The 20,771-nt window shown below is 28.2% G+C and overlaps 1 protein-coding gene and 1 long non-coding RNA gene across 3 annotated transcripts in view; one reads left to right on the top strand and one right to left on the bottom strand.

The window, feature by feature from the left end:
- LOC127291494 (fibroblast growth factor receptor homolog 1-like) overlaps positions 1-5,628 on the bottom strand; it is a 58,168-nt gene extending 52,540 nt beyond the window's left edge. Inside the window, exon 1 of one of the 2 annotated variants that reach the window (XM_051320672.1) lies at positions 4,704-5,628. The gene's annotated coding sequence lies outside the window, so the exon portion shown is untranslated. The remainder of the gene's footprint in view (positions 1-4,703) is intronic. The other variant, XM_051320671.1, reaches the window with a different exon arrangement.
- Positions 1-10,990, top strand: part of LOC127291497 (uncharacterized) — a 76,415-nt gene extending 65,425 nt beyond the window's left edge. Inside the window, exon 5 of the long non-coding RNA XR_007844605.1 lies at positions 10,471-10,990. This is a non-coding gene — a long non-coding RNA (uncharacterized LOC127291497). The remainder of the gene's footprint in view (positions 1-10,470) is intronic.
- Positions 10,991-20,771: the final 9,781 nt, after the last annotated feature.

Below are 20,771 nucleotides of genomic sequence, written 5' to 3'. Positions count from 1 at the left end.
ACGAGTCTGTGAAATAAATCTGTTATATTTGTGTCCAATCGCCAAATGATGATTTACTGCTTACATGAGTTGTTGACAAGGAGTTGTCGATTGAATAACTCGAGCATGAAAAGCACACACAGTTATTAATTTTTGCCTATATTTTATTCTATAATGACGTGTGTCAATTTTTATTTTATTTTGCTCTATTATTTGAACAAAAAATTTATTCCACTTAAATTAATTTTAATAATAAATAAATATTATTTGTTTCAAGTAATAATTCAGGTAAATATTAATATAATTATTTATCAAGCAAACGATATTTATTTGATTTAAATAATTTTTCAATGACAATTTTATCTGCTTAGTGAATTTAATTCGTATATAAAAGAAAAATAGAATGAAAGATATATATCTTTTTTTTTCTCTATATTATATAGATATATAGCTGCTTTTGTTTAAAAGATTATTTGGTGATCGCGAATCTTACACAATGCATGGCGCCAACTGATCTATCGTTTTGTTGTCTCACCGCACGCGCGTACACGTTACTTCGAAAGAATTTGTTTTTGATGAAAAATTTTTGATATTTTATGTGCAAACTTTGCCGAATGTCAAACATAATTTTTCTGTTTTTCAAAAATAGACGCACGGAATATAAATTTTACGCACACTTTTAAAACGTTTCTCTATAGTAAAATTGTTTTATAAATATATATATATATAGAAAATGTCCACAGGAGCCATTATATAGAATTGAAATCTTTCTCTCTCTATGTCTTTTGAGAATCTCGTGTGAATTATTAGACGTAAAGAATTTGAAAATGAACAGTTTTCCGCATTGAAATTTGTCACGTTCTAATCGTAAAGCTGTACAAAAGAACGCAGATTTCCGGTTTGTGATAAATAATTTCTTTTAGAAACCACAGTTTTTTCCAAGTTTCTCTAGTTTATTGAATATAATTTAATTTATAACACTATATTTATTTAATATAATAATATTTTATATGCAATAAAGTATAATATATTATTTTATATTTTATTATTGTGTATTATATTATTAAATATATATTATATAACGTGGGAAATGATGTGTTTAACGTTTCCAGTTGGCGATACCTTTTGCCCTTTTTAAAAATAATTCCTTAACAAATAGAGTTACTCTCTCAGTAATGACACTTGACTTTCGAGACGAAGGCCAGAGACCTGATAAAAGGAAATGAGAAGAGGAGAGAGCGGTTCGCGAGACTAAAAGGGATGAATAAAGTGGAAGAAAAAGAAAGATGAATTCAAGGAGTTGAAGGGAAGAGTAGGAACGAAACATCCATTATTCTATTCCAACGAAGTGATGCCGGCAATCTGGCCTTATAAAATAAACCACTCTAGCTACCGAGAGGCGCGCGTTGACCGGCACGATCTGTCAAATAAATCGTAACCTCTCGCTTCTTACCAGCTTACTTACAACTCCCCTGTTACCTCTTTCTTTTCCTTCTTCCACAATTTTTCAATTCCCTCTGGTCTCTTATAGTTTTGCATCTTGGGCACAATTCATTTACTCTATGCGAGAGAACATTATTCTCCATCAAGTTGCATTTCTATACAGAAACTTTATTTACTCTTATATGGATGTAGAGAATTTTTTCCTTCTGGTTTGAATACATATTTTCACAATGAAAGAAATTTTATTTTATTTTTTATTATTATTAATGTGAGTAAAATATTTAGTTATATATCAAAATAATTAATTAAAATTGCACTATATTTTTTTAATGTTTAAATTTGATAAAAGTTATAAATAATATAAAATAAAAAACGAAACATATAACTAAAAGACCCTATTATTAAAGGCATTAGGTGCGATTGTCTTCATTACAAAATGTACCACTTGATTTTCTCAAGCACCCTTTCAATGAGATAAATCATTATATTAATAAAAAAAAAATTTAATCTAACCAATTCGAATAAATACTGGACTTCTATTTAAAGTATATCAAAATAATCAGAAACATAAATAACCATTTTTCATAATTGAAGATGGGCTATTTGTATTCATGACTGTTGCTCACTATATAATCTTAATATCTTTAAGAAACGTAAAATGACCTTGAAATATATTATTATTTTTATTTTAAATATATTCATTATTTTAGTAAAATTAAATAAAAATATCAAAATTCGATTTTTTTTACTATGAAATTAAAGTTTGCTTCTGGTATGACAATAGGCGTGTATCAATTTCGTTGTAAAATATAATATATATATATATATTAAAAGAAAAATAAAATGTTCAATCTCATATATAGGCATGAGTGGGTCTCGTGAAAATCAAGTCAAGTGGGGATTGAGAAATAAAAAAAGGGAAGAAGGGTCCAACAATAAGTGGCACTGTGCAGTGTGCAGTGTTCCCACCATGCGCAATAAGTCCCACGATAAAGAACAATTATTATGTTGAATTGGAAGAATGATTTCTATTTTCCTATATACGTACATAAACATATAGAATAATATTGATTCTCTATTACAATTTATTTTTTCAATAATAGTTTTTATAAATTTTAATAAATATTTTTAATAAATAATAATTTTAAACTCATAATCAATGAATTTAAAATTATGAAATTCAAAGTTTCAAATTATTATTTAAAACTACTAATAGTGATAAAATTATTATTTCTTGTTTTTCAAGGCAACAAAAGCCTTGATTAAAAATATATATCTTGATTTTGAGGTATTATTCTCTCTATAATCTCAAGTTGGTTGATTCGAAATTTAATTGTCTGTAGAATGTAATCATTATTGGTTTCCTCCATATAATATCTGCTACCCGCACAGCATATTGCGAGTGTAATTCCAGACTCCTTAATAGATGATCATTCATTTTCTTGAATCGAAATAAATCTCTAATTTTCCACGCGTGGAAAGAATGATATAAATCTCATAAATCATTTAAAACAAACAAACAATTATACCGGAAATTATTGCCCCCTTATACTTCCGCTTGAGACATTAATTTTATAATGCTGGTTTGCTGCATCGTTTGACCTATTCGGGTCAGTCAGTGTCACTTTTATAAACGTTTTCTCAGTTTATGGTTTCAATTAAACAAGTGACTCACAAACATTTGTGTCTGGTCTTCGATTCAAGATGATTTGTTAAATGTATGTTTCAATATTGCATATATCCGAATCACAGATTCATCTTCTTCCGGAGAGTTTTTATGTATATACATATATTATGTCTACATTGTGTCAGGAAGTTTATGCGACGCATGTATCTTGTCAATTGGTAATGGATTTATCATTTGTTGACTATTATAATAAATCTCTGTTTATTGAATTTTATGAAAGATGAGATTGCCATCCATTGCGAAGTATTTAGTATAAATAATATATTAATTTAATCTCCTATTGATTGAAACTACCATTGACTAAAATTACCATTAATTATAAGTTAATAATTTAGTATTTCCATTATTGGAAATAACTATTTATAATTTGCTTTATACTTCTTAATAATAGTACTACATTAATAGAAAAAAAAACAAAAGATCCTTAAAAAATTGTGTTTTGAATAATTTATTCTTCCGTTTTGTGTCGTCTTCCATAACTTCTTTTAAGTTCCAGTTTGTTCTTGTTAAATGACACCAATTGGGTAATTTGACGGCACTTTGCGTGTACACGAGTTACAAAAATTATATCGCAAATTCCTCAAACAGTTACACGAAATCTTATGGAAATTTTGATATTTGCAAAAAAAAAAAAAAGAAAATTGTACATTTGAATTTTTTTCGAAATTTGCGCGTAAAGATAATCAGTTATTGAGAAGTCATTTTAAATTAATTTTAATTCTAAATTTGGTTACTAAGAATAATAAAATTATTTAAAATAATTTAATTTAATTAATTCAACTTAATTGTATTATCGTTTTTAAATAAACACATAAAAAAATCAATAACTTTTTTTTTCAAATAAATCTTTATTTAGATCGGATAAATATTAATTTGACCAGTTGCCAAAAATTTGTTTGATTTAAACAAAAATTATTTTTTTTTTACAAATTTAGAATAATGTCGGATTGTTTATAGAGAATGAACAATAGATTATGCTTTTAATATTTTATAATGGAAATATTCACAAAAGTATATTGCACATAAAAATTGTTTTCTATGCGTGTATAGTGAAATCTGAATGGAAATTGAGTTGTTTGTTTATATGACATGTGAATTTTTTTTTTTTTTTGATAAAATTAAAGCATTAAAATAATTACAAGATGTCTATCGGCCTCATTTGTCACATATGTATTTATATATGTACAGAGACGATTGCGAGAGGACATATAAGAGTGAAGAAAACAAGTTTGACTGAGAACGATCGATCGATTCTATCAGAAAATATAAATGACTTAAATGCTTCTAATTGTCGAACCGCGTGCAATGGCAATTAAGATCATCTCTATATTATTCACGTGCACATTCCTGTGAGCATTTTATTTAAAAAAACAACAACATATATTTCGATAATGTATTATCGCGTTTATATCTCATAGTTAATGTATATTTGGACTTTAGTTGTGATTTAGTGTGAATTAGTTTCTCTTCATTTTTAAAACAATCTGCATATAAACGAAGTTCTTAAATTTATTGCCGACTTTCATGGACCATGGATGTTTCACACAAAAATCCCAAATTCAAATTAGATATACGCAAAAGAGAGTTTACTCACCGATCGTTGAATTGTTTCTAGGAAAATTAGTTCCAAGCAATGTGTTATCTTGAATGAGCTTCTGGTTTCTTTCAATTTGTTGTGGAATTGAGAATCAAAAATTAGTGTCTCAAAATTTTTTAAAAATGGTAAAATTTCTTTTTTTTTTTTTTAATTAATTATTGTCACAATGATTAAGCATTATTGAATTTGATGCACGTCAGGAGATTCTCACTACTGGATGCTGTGCTGATTCACTGTTTCCAGCTTGCACCCTCTGCTGTTATTTCAGGCCACCCGTCGTTATAAATCCCCGGCGCCTTTTAGCACGAATCGTATCTTCCCGCCACGTCTTTCACACAGCTTCCGTTACCTTTTATTTATGCAAATTTTTATCCAACTTTTTTTTTTATTATTCCTCGTTTCATTCACTAATCTCCAAGAAAAGCACTGTACTTGAATTTTGTAAATTCACTATGTCACTGAAGCAAATTTTTCACTTATTTTGTTTTTAAAAAATTTTTTTTTAATTAAACAAATTTCACTTAATTCAATTTTTGTTCTTTAAAAACAAACACTCAAGTTTTAATTTTTGCACTTTGTTCAAAAATCTGCAACCAATAAATCCTCAATTGACACAGGTCACAATTTTTTAAATTTCAAGCACTTGTTTTTATAAATTATAGTCAAACTGACACTTTGTGATTTAAGAATCCTTGTTCTTAAGAATCTCGATGAATTTGCTTCTTTTAATGGAAACAAATTTTAATTTAAAGCAAATTGTCTAATTTGTTAATAACAATGTCACTCATATGAAACTCGAAAGTTAGTACACTTTAGAGATACATATACGAGAGTGAACAACGTGTAGGAAGGATGCGCATTGGAAGCTCGAGACGTAGTGCCAGAAATAACCGCTCGCTTCTCATCACAACTCCCTCCGCCAACCATAGGTCTTTCTGCCCTACCGTCCTCCCCCCTTTATACACCCCCACCCCTCATTAAATAAAGCCCCCAAACACCCCCACCACTTGCTGGCATTACTCCACGTTACTCCCTTGCTTCTTCTTCTTCTTCTTATCCCGTACTATACAATATGCCGACAGAGAAGGATATGGAAGATGTTTGACGCGGCATGACACCCGGTACGCACACGTGCGTGTGCCACTACGCGATCAAAACGTTTGCCGCCACCCGCGATATATATTTTTCACCACCCCCTTCTGACAAGTCAACAAAAATTCAGAGATTTGCAATTTAACAGTTTTCTTTTTTTGCATTTGAATTTTTTCCCGCCGTTAAAGCTGTTTCTGATAGGTTTTTTCATGCTGAACACGAATCCGTAAACGAAAAGTTTCTATCAGCTCTAGTTTTGGAGAAAAACGGATTTAAAATATCAATAAGAACTTGCATTTTTTTGCAAACTTTAAGTACCTCTAGCACTGAAACAAAAGGTCGTAGAACCTTCCATTTGAGCTTAAATATTGAAGCTTAATGTTTCAACTATCCCCAAAAATCACCTTTTTTTATACAATGACCTCAAAGTCATTTGTAATTCATTTTTGAGTTGCAAAAATTAATTTTGGAATAATTTGAGTGCGTATACCTTCAGCGATGAAATGAAAGGTCATATATAACCTTTTTTTGGGTTTAAACTAAAGTTTGGTGCTACGATTCCTGAAAATTAATTTCCATAACCATTTGTTTCATTGCTAGAGGTACGCGCGTTCAAACTTTTCCAAAATGAATTTTTGGAACTCAAAAATGTAATACAAATGACTTTGAGGTCATGATGCCGGAAAGGTGAATTTCGGGGATTGTAGTAACTTCAATTTAAGCCCAAGTGGAAGGTTCTATACGACCTTTTGTTTCAGTGCTAGATGTACTCAAAGTTTGCCAAAAACGCGATTTTTTAACACTTTAAACTCGTTTTTCTCAAAAAACTAGAACTAATAGAAACTTTTCGTTTACAGATTCGTGTACAGTATGAAAAAAACCTATCAGAAACAGCTTTGACATTTGCCGCACCAATTAATAAAAATGACAAACTTAAAAACAAAAAATAGATTTTTCCCTCATATTTAAAACAATTTAAATTATTATAAATTTAATTGCGATTGTGATTGATTAATATAAAATTTTTTCCGTATAATATTTCACTGGAAGAATATTATATAGAATACATATTCACTCTCATGGAACGTCTAATCTTTTTATTTTTCTTCGTGTTAATAGATTTAAGATTAATTGAATAAATTTAAATTAAACAATTATTACAGAAGAAAATTCATTATATAATGTAAAGAATGAATGCATTTGATTGAAACATTAAAAATTCATTAATCTGACACCTACAAAATATACCTTATATAATGAGAAAGTTATAATATACAATAAATAGAAAAAAAATATTGTATGTTTCAAAATAATTTTTTAATAAACTTGTACTTGGAAAATCAACAATCGATCAAAGTCAGATCTAATTTATGTACATACAGAGAATGATGTGATATATTTTTTTTTTCATTGAATTATTATAATTCAATTTGGAAAAGCACACCGAGAGACCATATCCAGCTTAGCAGGTACATTTGAATTTAAATACTATATTGTGTATTTCAAAACATTCATGTTTCAAATGGCCTGGCGCTGATTAAATTCAAGTGCAGTTAATTTTAATATTTTGAATCCCTAAAGGCAAGTCGGACTTTCCCTTCGACCCACTCCTGTATGTATATATATATTACTTTTATATAGTTTCTTTGTAGCATCCCACTACCGGGTCCCAAAAATCTATACTAGAGAACACGTTTTGAACATGTGCTGTTATAGTAACGACCACTTTGTCCCTTTCAGGACACTCTGTACCACCGTCGGATGACGATTTCTCCCTCAAAGCGTCCAAAGGCATAATTTTTCTGTCTCCGTTGCATCTTCTTTTTCTTCTTCTTCTTTTTCCCCCCTCATCCTCATTCGTATTCTTCATCGTCGTCTTCTATGTATATATATATATATTTATAGAAATGCGCTATGCGACTCGCCTAATCATTAACAACAGACGGGACGAGCCCGGTAACTTTTTTTTTTTTTGAACCGCAAATTTTCAAAAGAAATTTAAAAGAAGACTACTCAAGATCCTGAGTAACCTTGAATTCTTGCGAGACGTAAAAACCACTAATTGCTATTACGGCCGACTTTTGGCAGATGTCTAAATCTTAGTTCTAGGGTCGTGAGATTGTCGACAAAAAAATAATTAATTTCGGATGCAGTAGCACATCAGATGTTTACCCTCTGTTTGTTCGAGAAAACAAAATATATTTGATTCTCTATCCCAACCAAAAATTTCAGTATTATACCAGAGTTGACTACTGGCGCAGTACTGGTTCAGTATTGGCTCCCGAGGCTGGGCAGTCTGTACTGAATTTATTCAACTTGATTTTATTTTTCTAAATTAAAATGTACTTTATTTTGCTTTTTTGTGGGTAAAATTATTTAAACAAAAAGTTTCCTGAGACCAAGTCTAAAACATTTTGCAAGATTTTCTTTTTATTTTCAGATATATATATGGTATAATATAAATTTAATTTAAAAAATTAAATACAATCGCAAGTAAAATTGCACAAATGTTATATTATCAATAATATAAAATATATAATTAACCTTTCTTAATAGAAATTATAAAAAATAGTTAAAACTACAAACTTATATATTTCAATGGTCAATAAAATTATTGTAATTTGTTTCTGGATGTTATTCTTCAGTTTTCTTCCAAAAGTGAATTATAAACAAAAACTTAATGTTACTTTAAAAATAATTTAGATAATTTTTTTAATAATTACCTAATTTCAAGAATTTAGTATTCATTATTTATTAAATCGTTATATTTGTGATGAGTTAATTTGTAAACTAATTTTGTTTTATGTAAATTGAATTGAATTCATTGCGTTAATTTCTTTATATTTGATAAAATAATTAATAAATCAAAGTGAATAATAAAATAATTAAATAGTTAATTGCATAATTATATACATTATAATTTTTTTTTAAACATTTTTATTTCTACTGAACTGTTTTTATATATTATAAAAACTTTGGTTTTATAATAAACATATTTTTATATTTATTTTTTGATTTTTTAAAATAATAATTTGCAATATATATTATAAGAAGGAATGAAAATTCTTTGTGTTTTCAATTTTATATAATAAAATATTAATTAGTTATAGTTGACTAATTTGGGTTTCTAAAAATTTCAGACACTTTTTCCTAAGTATACCAAAAAGTATTACCTGGAGTGAAACTTATCTCTGTTACATCAGTTAAAGATTTCTTTTCGTATACAATAAATTACAAAACTGACAGTACTCGACCAGTACTGAACCAGTAGTGGTTACCAATACTGGTGCCAACTCTGGTAGCCAATAATGGTAAAATGTTATCATCCCAAAGTTACGCCAACTCTGGTGCCAATACTGGGTGCCAGTACTGCGCCAGTATTTGTCAGTACTGCGCTAGTATTGCGCAATTAGTAAATTTTTGATTGGGATAATGTTATAGATACATTAGAGGAATTTTTGAAGTTAGATTATTTTACATTAGTTAAAATGTCACTTATTGCATATCATTTTTACAAAATTCTTTTTGAAGAATTTTCTTTGTTGAAAAAACAAAAATTATTTTTATAACATTTATAAAATTGTTTTAATGTAAATTTGTAAAGAGTTATTATTATTTCAAAACAGTGTTCACAAATTTCGATATTGCTATTTTCATGGCATTTTTCTTTCCGAAATATTTGTGTCAATATCATATTACTTTAAGTTCAATGTTCATGTTGAAAGAAGATGTTTAGAGACAGGAAAAGGCGGAAAACATTAGTTACAGAAAGTGTCAAAAGTGCAAACCCAATGATCAGCTATAGGTTCAACTTAATGCCAAACTAAACAAATTCTGTCACCATCGACCATTGTTTTATTATGTTTTGGGCCAGACACAGCTGTTGTCACTATCCGGTTCACAAAAAAAAAAGTTCCCTCCTTCTTCCTTCTACAGTCTTTTCCATCTTCTTCTTTTTTTTCACTGATTTACTTGGTTTTCAAATAAGCACAGCTATTCAAATATAAGGGAAAAACATTGGAGATAAAAAATTATATCCGTGGAAAAAATTGTGAAAATTTATAAAGTAAAATTTATTTGAAATCAAAAAAAAATTTGTTTATTTAATTGTACATTAAATTACACTATTAATTTAAATTCTATGTATAAATATAGACCTAAAATTAATTATTTTTTCTAATTTTAATTAATCGAATTCTCATTTAGCAGAAATCTTATTTAAAATTAAACCATTAAATTTGTCCAAACAATAACATTTGACAAAAACATTTCAACTCGAATTTAAATGATTAAAGTCATTCAATTGTTGTAATTTCACATGTAAAAATGTTCTTCGCAGGTTTTCTTGATTTTAGTCATTTCTTCAAATTGAGATTTTTTAGAATAATTTTTTTTTTAATAATAATAATATACCTTGGCACTATTATTATTACTATTTCTAATTTATCCACAAAATTTTAAACTCAATTTGTCCAGTATTTTGCGAGAGGAGAATATTTACATGTGAATTCACCACAATCACATGACCTTAAGCAATTAGAATTATTGGGAAAAATTGATATTGGGTCTTGTGTATTATAAAAGAGAAAGATTATTACATTTACATAAATATGCGTATATGTAAAATAAAAATTACGTAATATATAATCAGTTGGGTCTGTCCGTTTTCCAGGAAATGCAACAAAAGTGACGGGACTTCAGTTTTCATCTTCAGGCGGGCAGTGTGTTGACCTAATTGGTACGTTGAGAACAATATAGACGCGGTTCAAATAGCAGGTCAGAATACCATTAGGAATTAAAATTTACAAATATTTTATTTGTTTCGGGAGTGATAATTTTATTTTCTCAAAACCGCGAGTGATTTTTTGTTTTTTCTTTAAATATATTTTTCCGTAATTTTTTTAAAAATTATTTTTGTTTCGGAAATATTTAAATTTAAGTAAATTGCGTCATAAAAATTTTAAATATTTTTCCAAAATTTTAATTTTTTTTTAAATTCTGACTTTCACGTGATCTCGGTAGTTTTCGCATTTTCTTAAAACCGCGTCCGTTCCTTAAGAAGTATTATTTAACATAAAATATTATTATTGTGAGTTCCGGAGTGTTTGACTTTTTTGAAATCGCGTGTGAAATTTTTTTGGAAAATAAATTTAAGTACCACTCCAGAATGGAAATCAGGGACGGTCAAATGGAATGTAAGGTAAGATTTTTCGTTTAAAATTAGAATAATATTATATAAAGTATAGGATTCTAAATAATTAAGAATTATTGACCTCAACAATTTTTACCATATGTTGATAATCACCGTATTCTATTTTATTGGTATTTAAATTATTTAATTAATAAATTATTAAAATTATTATTATTATAATTATTATTATCGAAACGAATAATTTCTACCACCCCTTTTTTTATGCAACTCTCCATATGGAGACAACTGTTCCAAAACAAAAGTTCCAATTCTTAAGGGCCCAAGTTATTGTTTTTCCAAAGGACATTTTTTCCAAAATATTTTCTTTTCAATAGTCCTTTTTTTCGAAAATTGTTTTTTTTATTTTTCAAATTTTAAAGTGAAACTTCAAGTCAGGAAACATTCATGTGTTGTTATTTTATGTATATAATAAAGAAATACATTCTGTATACCTACATCTGTAGATAAATAATAACTATGACAGAACTAATATATGAAAATTTTTTTTTTATACTTTTAAAAAGTTTTATTTTTATAATTGTAAAAAAAAAATAATTTTTTTTACTATGAATTTTTATATTATAAACATTCAGATAAGAACAATGTGAAACACATTCTCGAATATTTAAAAGCCATCGGCTACAACATACATTTTTTATCTTATTTTTTTAAACAAATTTTATACTCTTATTTCTTGAACAGTTTAAAATTTTTTTCTTTTCGTAATTTTATACTTTAGGACATTTTACTTTTCGAGATTTTGCTCTTTGGAATTTTTGTACTTTCGAAAAAAAAATTTTAAATCCAGTACTGGTATTTTCATTGTATCAGTACTGTTGCAGTACCACCCTCCTAGTACTGGCAAACCAGTACTGAGCCGATATTGATCCAGCACTGGCTCAAATAGATTTTATTTTTGATTAATACTAGTTTACAAAAAGTTCTAGATTGAACCTAATGAATCTTTTTGTTTAAATATTTTGTTTATAAAAATTTTTTCACCTTGAGTTTATTCTTCAAAATTAAAATGTATTTTATTTTGCTTTTCTGTGGGTAAAATTATTTAAACAGAAAGTTTCCTGAGACCAAGCCTAAAACATTTTGCAAGATTTTCTTATTGTTTTCAGATATGCAATAAACAAAAAAAAATTTTAAACGATGAAACTACACGGAGAAAAGTAATAATGTAATGTTAATAAAATAATTTGGTGGAGCACTTTTAGTTAAGATTACAAAAATTTAGTTGACATAACAGTAACGAAAGAAGCAATCAATCGAGAAATTTAGTTGGCTGTACCAAAAATTTCGTTCAAGCTTTTGCGTCTGTTAACTGAATAATTTGGTTCTCCAAACCAAACCGTCTGAATGCTCAATTGCGCATGCGCTGTTCTCGTAAATATGTCACACGTTAACCATGCTTCGCTCTTCGTGTCGTCCAGTTTTATTCAAGTGTTTTCGGGATTTTTATGTGTTTCAGAAATTCGGTAAAAAAGTGTGTGTAGTGATGCATATCGAACAGAGAGAATAAGCTTGTTAAAAGAACGGAAGTTTTTCTCCAGCCTGTATACTTTATGAAAATAATTTACACTCACATTGTCACTAGGATTCTTAGTGTAGTGGTCAGCGTTCTTGATTTGCGTTGCATAGTCTGAGGGTTCGATCCCCAGCAGTGTTAGGTTTTTCCGCAATAGAAATTAATTTAAGTAGACATAGGGTAATAAAAGAGGATAACAAAAGTGATAAAATTAAGTGAAAAATAAAAAATATAAGTGTGAGCCAAAAAATAATTTGGTTTTTTTTTCATTTAACTAAATTTTTTGTTTGCTGAAAAACAATAAGTTAGTTGTGCAAAACAAAAAATTTGGTAGACCGAACAAAATGATTCAACGAAAAAATTTAGTAGCCCGAACCAAACGGATTAGTTGCACATATATCAAATAAAAAATTTGGTTTGGAGAACCAAACTTCAGTAGATGATACCAAACAGTTTCCTCAGTGTAAAAATAAATAAATTTGTTCATAAAAAAATTATATTTTTTTAAATAAAAATTTAAACAAATTTTCTTGACAACACTTGTTAAAAATCAAAAAACAACTTTTATTTTCTTAAAAAAGTTTTTCAAAAATTCATTTTGATGAAAATATATATGTGATTAAAATAGATATTATACTTTTGAAAAAAACTTAAATTAAAAAATTTTTACCCGATTTATAAACCTATAAAAAATTAAGTATACTTTTTTTCGCAGAACTTTGGTTTTATATAATAAACATATTTTTATATTTATTTTTTGATTTTTTAAAATGATGATTTGCAATTTACATTAAAATAAAGAATATAAATTCTTGGTGTTTTCGATTTTATATAATAAAATATTGATTAGTTAGTTGACTAATTTAATTAATATTTAATTTGTGTTGGGTTACTAAAAATTTCAGACACTTTTTCCTAAGTATACCAAAAAGTATTACCTGGAGTGAAACTTATCTCTGTTACAGTTAAAGATTTCTTTTCGTATACAAGAAATTACAAAACTGCCAGTACTCGGCCAGTACTGAACCAGCAGTAATTACCAGTACTGGTGCCAACTCTGGTAGCCAATACTGGTAAAATATGTTATCATCCCAAAGTTACGTCAACTCTGGCGCCAATACTGGGTGCCAGTACTGCGCCAGTAGTAAATTTTTGATTGGGAACCTTTGTTTTGAAAATACAGTGTTAAAAAAGGGTTAAAAAAAGTTAAAAAGTAATTAAAATATAAATCATGATTTCTAAAAATCGACCAGTTCCACTTGAAACTTGTTACTCGGGATTTTTTTTGGGTCGCTGATTACGAATCTGGCATGATTTTTCAAAAATTCAAAATGGCTGATCCAAAATAGAGGACACACCTTTGATCTTGCCCCCCACACTCTTCTATTACAATGAAGGTTTTTTTAATAACAGCTGTTTTACAAAAATTAATTTCTGAAAAAAGGCTGTGCCTTTTAAACAATCTGGAGAGAGTCTTTAATTGATCATTAACTAATTTATGAAAAATTTGAAATTTTTAATAAGAAGAGCATTTTTTCTTAAGCTGTACGAACAGCTGATGAGCATGGATATAATTGATGGATGATGCAGCGGAAGCTGACAGTACATTGCCTGTCACTAATCAAATACACCTCAGATTCATTTTCTTAGCGTTGCCTATTCTCTCTCTTTCTCTCTCGCACTCGAGGAACGAATTAGCTTGCGGTTTATAAATAGTTTTACTTGTTCAGTGATCCAATGACAGTAGCTGCAGATGCTTTGAATGACAGACACGCCATGACACGTAGAACGTGTGCCCTTTGCTTTTGACAATAGAGACCACAAACATCATTAAATTTTGTACCAGCATTTTCTCCTTCATGTATAGAGTAAAATGTGTCTTTCAAATATATATATATATATATATATATATATGGAACAACCCATATACATATAGCTGAAAATGTCTTTTGTTGATTAAACAAAATCGTTTTTTCACAAAACGACAAATTTTTCAGGTAGTTAGGTAGAAGTTTTTTTTTAAAGGGGGAGGGAGGGAGGGAATTTAATGTTTTTTTCTATTCATTCACACCTACTTTTATATGTATAAAAAATCGTTTTCGGATGTGTGCGTTGGGTTTAGATATTTTAATAGTTTCTATATTACTTCCGAGGAAGGAATTACAGTTAAACTCTCGTCTTTTGAAAAATCTTATCATTTTTCCTTTATGAGACGCACGACTATATATTTTCTTTGAAAAATAACGAAATAACTTGTAGCACATTGTCACGTACTGTGTGATGCATTATTTATTTTCTTTACAATTATTCAAGAAGCTATTGTGGGAGTTTATCTTGAGTTTCCTCATTTCTCGTGCTCATTTATTAAAGACAATCATTTTAATAATAAAAAAAACTTCAATAGAGAAAAAAATGTTAAATCTTGACTCAAAAATTAATTCTTTATTTAATTTGTGAGTCAAGATTTATTTTTTATCAAGTCGAAATTTATTAATTCTTCATTAAATAAAGAATTAAGTAAATAAAATGTTCATAATTTTTTTTTTTTTTTATTTCTTTATAAAAAATATATTTTTGAATTGATCTTTCTTTCTATTTATTGAAATTGTTTAACCACGATTTCGCCCTAATTCTTGTTTTTTTTAAAGAAAAAAAAGAAACTAAAATGTAGCACATTATCACGTTCTGTGTGTTACATTACCTATTTATTTTTTTTAGTTTCATTTGGGAAACCATATAGTGTAGTCTTTTTATTTCGTAAAATACTGATTTTACCTTTTATTTATTTTCTAGAATATATTACATTTTCTATTTTAACTATTATAAAAGATTTTTTAATATAATAGAATTTTGTTTTAGTGAAATAAATGTATAGAAGGTTTTTTATTGATTCATTTTGTTTGTTTTATCATATACTTTATTTGTTTCTTTTTACATTTTCATCATAGTTTTAAATAAAATTTTATGAAGTGCACTATAAAATATCTTTGGCAGATTTTATCGTTTAATGCATTTACACGGAAAAAATGAATTCAGTAGATTTTACAGAACTATCACGGAGTAGCGGATACAGCTCTTTACGAAACTGAGTGTTGTAAAATGTCACGAAATATTCAGGATAAACTCCAGAAATATTCAGCATAAACAACGAAAGTTCTGTAGTTTATCCGAAAATATCCATCACATTTTACAAAACTCAGTTTCGTAAAGAGCTGTATCCGCTACTCCGTCACAGTTTTGTAAAATATACTGAATTAATTTTTTCCGTGTATGATGCACACGTGATAGAATTTTCTTAGAAACTATAGTGATATAATAATAAAACTATGCACTACATAAATCATAAAGCGATGATGATTATAATTATATATATATTTTAAGAAGCAATAACACTAAATTTTCAATAAAAATTCCTTTTTGACATATAAAATTTTGATAAACATTTCTTAACTGTCAAATTTTTAAATTATACTTTTTTAAAAAATATTTTAGACATTTTTTTACTAAAATTTAACTAAAATTTAGTGATTATTTAGACTACTAAACTGTAAGAAATTCACTAGATAAACGATTAGCACATGATTAAATTTAGAACATTGTTTTCCGGTGTGCTACTTCCTACACACATATTTTCTTATATTCGCGTGAGGTTCCGGAATTATATATATTATGATTACAAAAGTTTTAGTTGCTAAACTTTATATTCAATACGAATTTACAATATATATATATATACACCACCGACAAGATTTATCGAGTCGTTTGTTTTTCTGTCGGCGGCATAAAATTTCCTCATTTTGCTATAATAATTTAAAGAGTAAATCATTTTTCTCGAAATAGCTTGGAAAAATAATAAAATTTCGCGTCCAATGATCTCAAAGCTGAAATTGTCATGTCATTTATTTATAAGTCGTTTATAGAGCAGGATTATTATACGATACTCCGGGGGCTATTGTAGTACAAGTATAAATTTTTTATGCATCAAATTTTTAATTTTTAAAAATTTGCCAATCAGAAATATAATTCTAATTTTCCTTGTTATCAAAATTAAAAATTTCAAACATAAATTTTTGTTTATTTAGTGATATTGCTTCCTCATAAAGTGGGAGAATATTTTTAGATTTTTTAAAAGATTATTTGACTATTCACTTTTTGATGCTATAAAATTTTATCGCAGTCATTGAAATACAATTTTTTACCCTATACGTAAAAGCCCTTCTAAAATTAGATCTCAGTAGATAAAGAATTATTATCAGATTAAATGTTTGAAGAATCTAAATGCTATTCAATAACCGGAAAAAGTCCCTTTGAAATCAGAGTCACGAGCAGAGTTCTTATATGATGCATATATTATATATATATGAATTGGATTCTGTTCCGAGAGGAAGAGATTCTAGATCTCTGGATCAACAAAATAAGGATATATATAGTACCTATATAACGCGTTTCAATTTAGAAGTTTTGTATCTTCAGAGGACCCTTCTTTTTCCCTCTTCTTAAAAATTTTCAATTCTTGGCAAGTGTTCTTCCTGTCTTTCGAAGTGGCAACAGCACCATCCGCATAAACGCGAGGATAGAAATGTGACGGAATATGTTATGTGATATAGTAATATTATATCCTCGACTGTCAACGAGCACATTATTTAAAACATATGTCGCGTACCTTCAGTTAAAATCTCTAAATTCAGGAGAAAAAATTATTGCATTATTTTTTGTATCACTATTCAAAATATTATTTGAGCCTCGCAATTCTATAACTCGTCCGTCCGAGCGTCGGGCGAGAGTTATAGAATTGGAAGGCTCAATTTTACCACTTTGGTATATTTTTTTTTGGGGGCACTTCATAGTCGACTTTGACTTTGAATATTTCCACTTTTGGTAATTTTTTAGAAACAGTATAAAATTTATTTAATTAAAATACTATTTTTTCTTATCAGTAAAAAATTAAGCATCAATTTTTAATATATATAGATTATGCATCATTTTTCCACCTTAGTATTCATTCACAATATTCTCATATGTGATTTGTTATTTCATGCTTTCTCTCTATAGGATTATAGGAAAAATTTATAGACTTCCTTTTTCTTTTTTGTATGCCTCAAATTTCTATCACTTGCAGATGAGTTTCTTCCAACCTTTAAATCCACAGGTTTTTATTTGTATCACAAGGGATATATTGTAATAACAGGAAATGTTTGTGAAAATATTTTTTTTAATCGGTTCAACTTTTTGAAAATTGTTTTTTAAAACAAATAAAAAACAAAGATGAAATTTTATTGAAAAAATATTTTAAAATTTATTTTTATTAAAAAAAAATTTTTGTTATCTTTAAAAAAAAAGTTTGCAAAATTGTCTGAATATTGCAATTTTTTTTTCAATATGAGTTTACTTCGTTGTATAATTTATTATTGACATTCCGATTGCTTCTTGCTATATTAATTGGATGACAAATTAAAACCGGTTTCGATCTTGTTACTAACCATATATGAAGCTAGCTACTGTTAACTGCGATAAATTGAATATATAGTATTATTGGTCGTATTTGCTTACAGATAAAATGGCATAATAAAATATTTCTACGGTTTTGGATTTTTTAAAATAATATATTAGAATAATTTATACTATTGGATATCGACATATTTTTCTTGACATTTTTGTTTAATAAATATTTTATAATGTTTTAAGGCCATCTTTTTCAATTATATTTAATTTATAGTAAATATATAGAACTAAACAGTTATAAAGGGGAAACAAGTACTTTGTAAAATTTTTAAAGTATTTTTAAATTTTCTGAAATATATAATGTAAAATACAAAAGGGCTTGATTGCCAGAACTTCCGTTTTTAAAGTAGAGAGCTCTTGAAAGTCTAATGTCAGGAAAAAGATCTCCCAAGTATAATTATCTTCCGGTCTGGGTGTCTGCATTAACAGTTGGTTTTTCTAAGGGTTTTTCCATTTAGCTATCCGCCACAGAGAAAAGAAAGATGCAAACCCTGCGACTTGCAGATGTTAGCGTGAAAATGTCCATTTCAAATATCTTTCAAACTGTGAAAATTGTCATTATTAGTAGGACTGAAAAAGTCATTATCGAAATGTCTTTGTAAAATTTAATATGGCTCGTCAAAAAAAAAAAAAGAAAGAAAAATTCACAAATATATATATAGAAATATTTTATTGAAAAATAAAAAATTTTAATGAACTATCTTATTATTCTTAATCACGTTTTCTTTCAAAATCTTAAAAGCATAAATTATCCATCCGCATTGAGATGCGTTTGATAATCTTGCTTTACTACAGCTTCCTGAAACGTATTAAAAATGTGAAACCGGAACTATTATAAAAATCGTAAAACCTTTCTAAAAACGAAAATTCATTCTCATTTACCTGGGTAGAGAAAATTTTTATTGAGGAAAAACTTTTTTTTTCAACTACTGTGATAATTTTGAAATGGCACGTTCTGAATTTAAAATTATCTTTTCTTTTTGTAGAAATTTTAAGATTTGAAGGATTTTTAAGTTCTTTTCTCACGAGTAAGCTATTAGATCTACACGGCACGCACGCACTGATCCCCGCGCGGCGCGCGCGGTTGTTGACCGTTTTCATCGTCATTATTGTCACCGTGGAGGTGGATGATGGGCGGCAAACTCAAGTCGAAGTCACATCTCCGTGCGTGGTTTCCGGTCACCATTTCCTCCCATTAATGAGATTTGACAAATATATGCTGCCATCTATATTTATATAAATTTCATATGGATAGCATATGCATCAGTTGAATTTTTCGAAATTTCCTATACCCAAAAAAAAAAAAAATAAAAATATTATGTCGCAGATGGATATTAAAAAGTGAAAAGGCAAACATAAATTTTAACGAAATCCATGTAAGTCATATATATGTAGTAAATCATTGATATGAGAGAGTCACGCAATCCGTGGGAGAACATGATGCTGGTATTGATTTTGTGGCCTTTGGAAATCATTTTCTGCTCTGACGCCTCCTTCTCTGATCTTTGCGGTCCCACATTTTTCCCTTTTTTCAAAAGAACTAGACGCCAACTTAATTGACATTTCCCATTTTTCACGTTTGACACTCAAATTCCTATTTATTTCAATTATTTTTCACATATGTTTTTCGAAATTTATATCAAATTATGTAATTTTTATTTGTGGTTATATACGATTTCAGTTAATTTAACAATTATAATAAGGGAAATCAATTTTTCATTCCTGGTGTGCACCCACCATTTGATGTGTCAGTTTTACAATTTATATAACACTTCCTTTTTTCATGGTGTAAAGAATGAAAATTTGATTTATTATTGTTATTATTTTTTGGGTTGGTAACTTGTGTTTCGAAATTTTTTATTGTTTGTTCTATAAATTAAAATTAATTCACGATCAGATGAGCTGAACTGTTTAGGCATTCAGTGGGTGAATAAAAGGCTGAACTGTTAAGACATTCAGATATATGACTAGGACTGAACTGTCTGGGCATTCAGTCCCTAGTAAAAAAGATCAAAGGCTGAACTGTTTGGGCATTCAGTCTTTATCGACGAAGTAAAAATAATTATTTTAAAATTGTAATTTGTAAAATAGGAAAAATTTCGTATTTCGAACAATAAAAGGATAATAATAAACAGAGATAACCTTGTCGAAAGGTTTGGGTTTTTCCCCGACTGTTTGGCGCCTGCAGTATGGGAAACTAATTAAAATTTCAGGTAACCGGATTGTGTTAAAGGAGAAGGAGAAGAAGAAGAAGAAGAAGAAGAAGGGGAAGAAGAAGAAAATTACTATCAGATTGTTATGAGAGTTCAGTTTAAATGTGTACGCGGATAAAGTTGTGTTAAATAAAATTCAAAAAAATAAAAACTGTTTGTTCATTCATTTCAAATGGTGCCGAAACCCGGGAATCTTTATCCGGTAGTGAAACAAACAGATAACGTGTACGTATATTGTGTTAAAAGTGCTAGTGATTGTGTTTAATTTATCCCTTTGGTGTTGTGTTTAAATAGTGTTAAATATTTGTGTTTTAGGAATTGTTTACTTCATTGAACTAAAATTAATATTAATGTAATATAGAACATATTATAGTTTTATTCTGCGTAAAGAGTTTGAAAAGTAGTGTATTTCGTGTCACATCTTTCACAATGTCTACAGTTTCATCAAATACCCGCCCTGGAGGAAGACCTATAATAAAAGAAGTTGTCACAAATCAACAGGATACAAGATCTTCTGTAGTTGAGACACAAGA

The sequence above is a fragment of the Leptopilina boulardi genome, unplaced genomic scaffold, assembly GCF_019393585.1.
Source record: "Leptopilina boulardi isolate dan_hultmark-lab unplaced genomic scaffold, ZJU_Lbou_2.1 LbouV2_137, whole genome shotgun sequence".
In the NCBI taxonomy this organism is placed as follows: domain Eukaryota; kingdom Metazoa; phylum Arthropoda; class Insecta; order Hymenoptera; family Figitidae; genus Leptopilina; species Leptopilina boulardi.
Note: the sequence above shows the minus strand (reverse complement) of the source record. Positions and strands in the feature narration are given on the sequence as shown.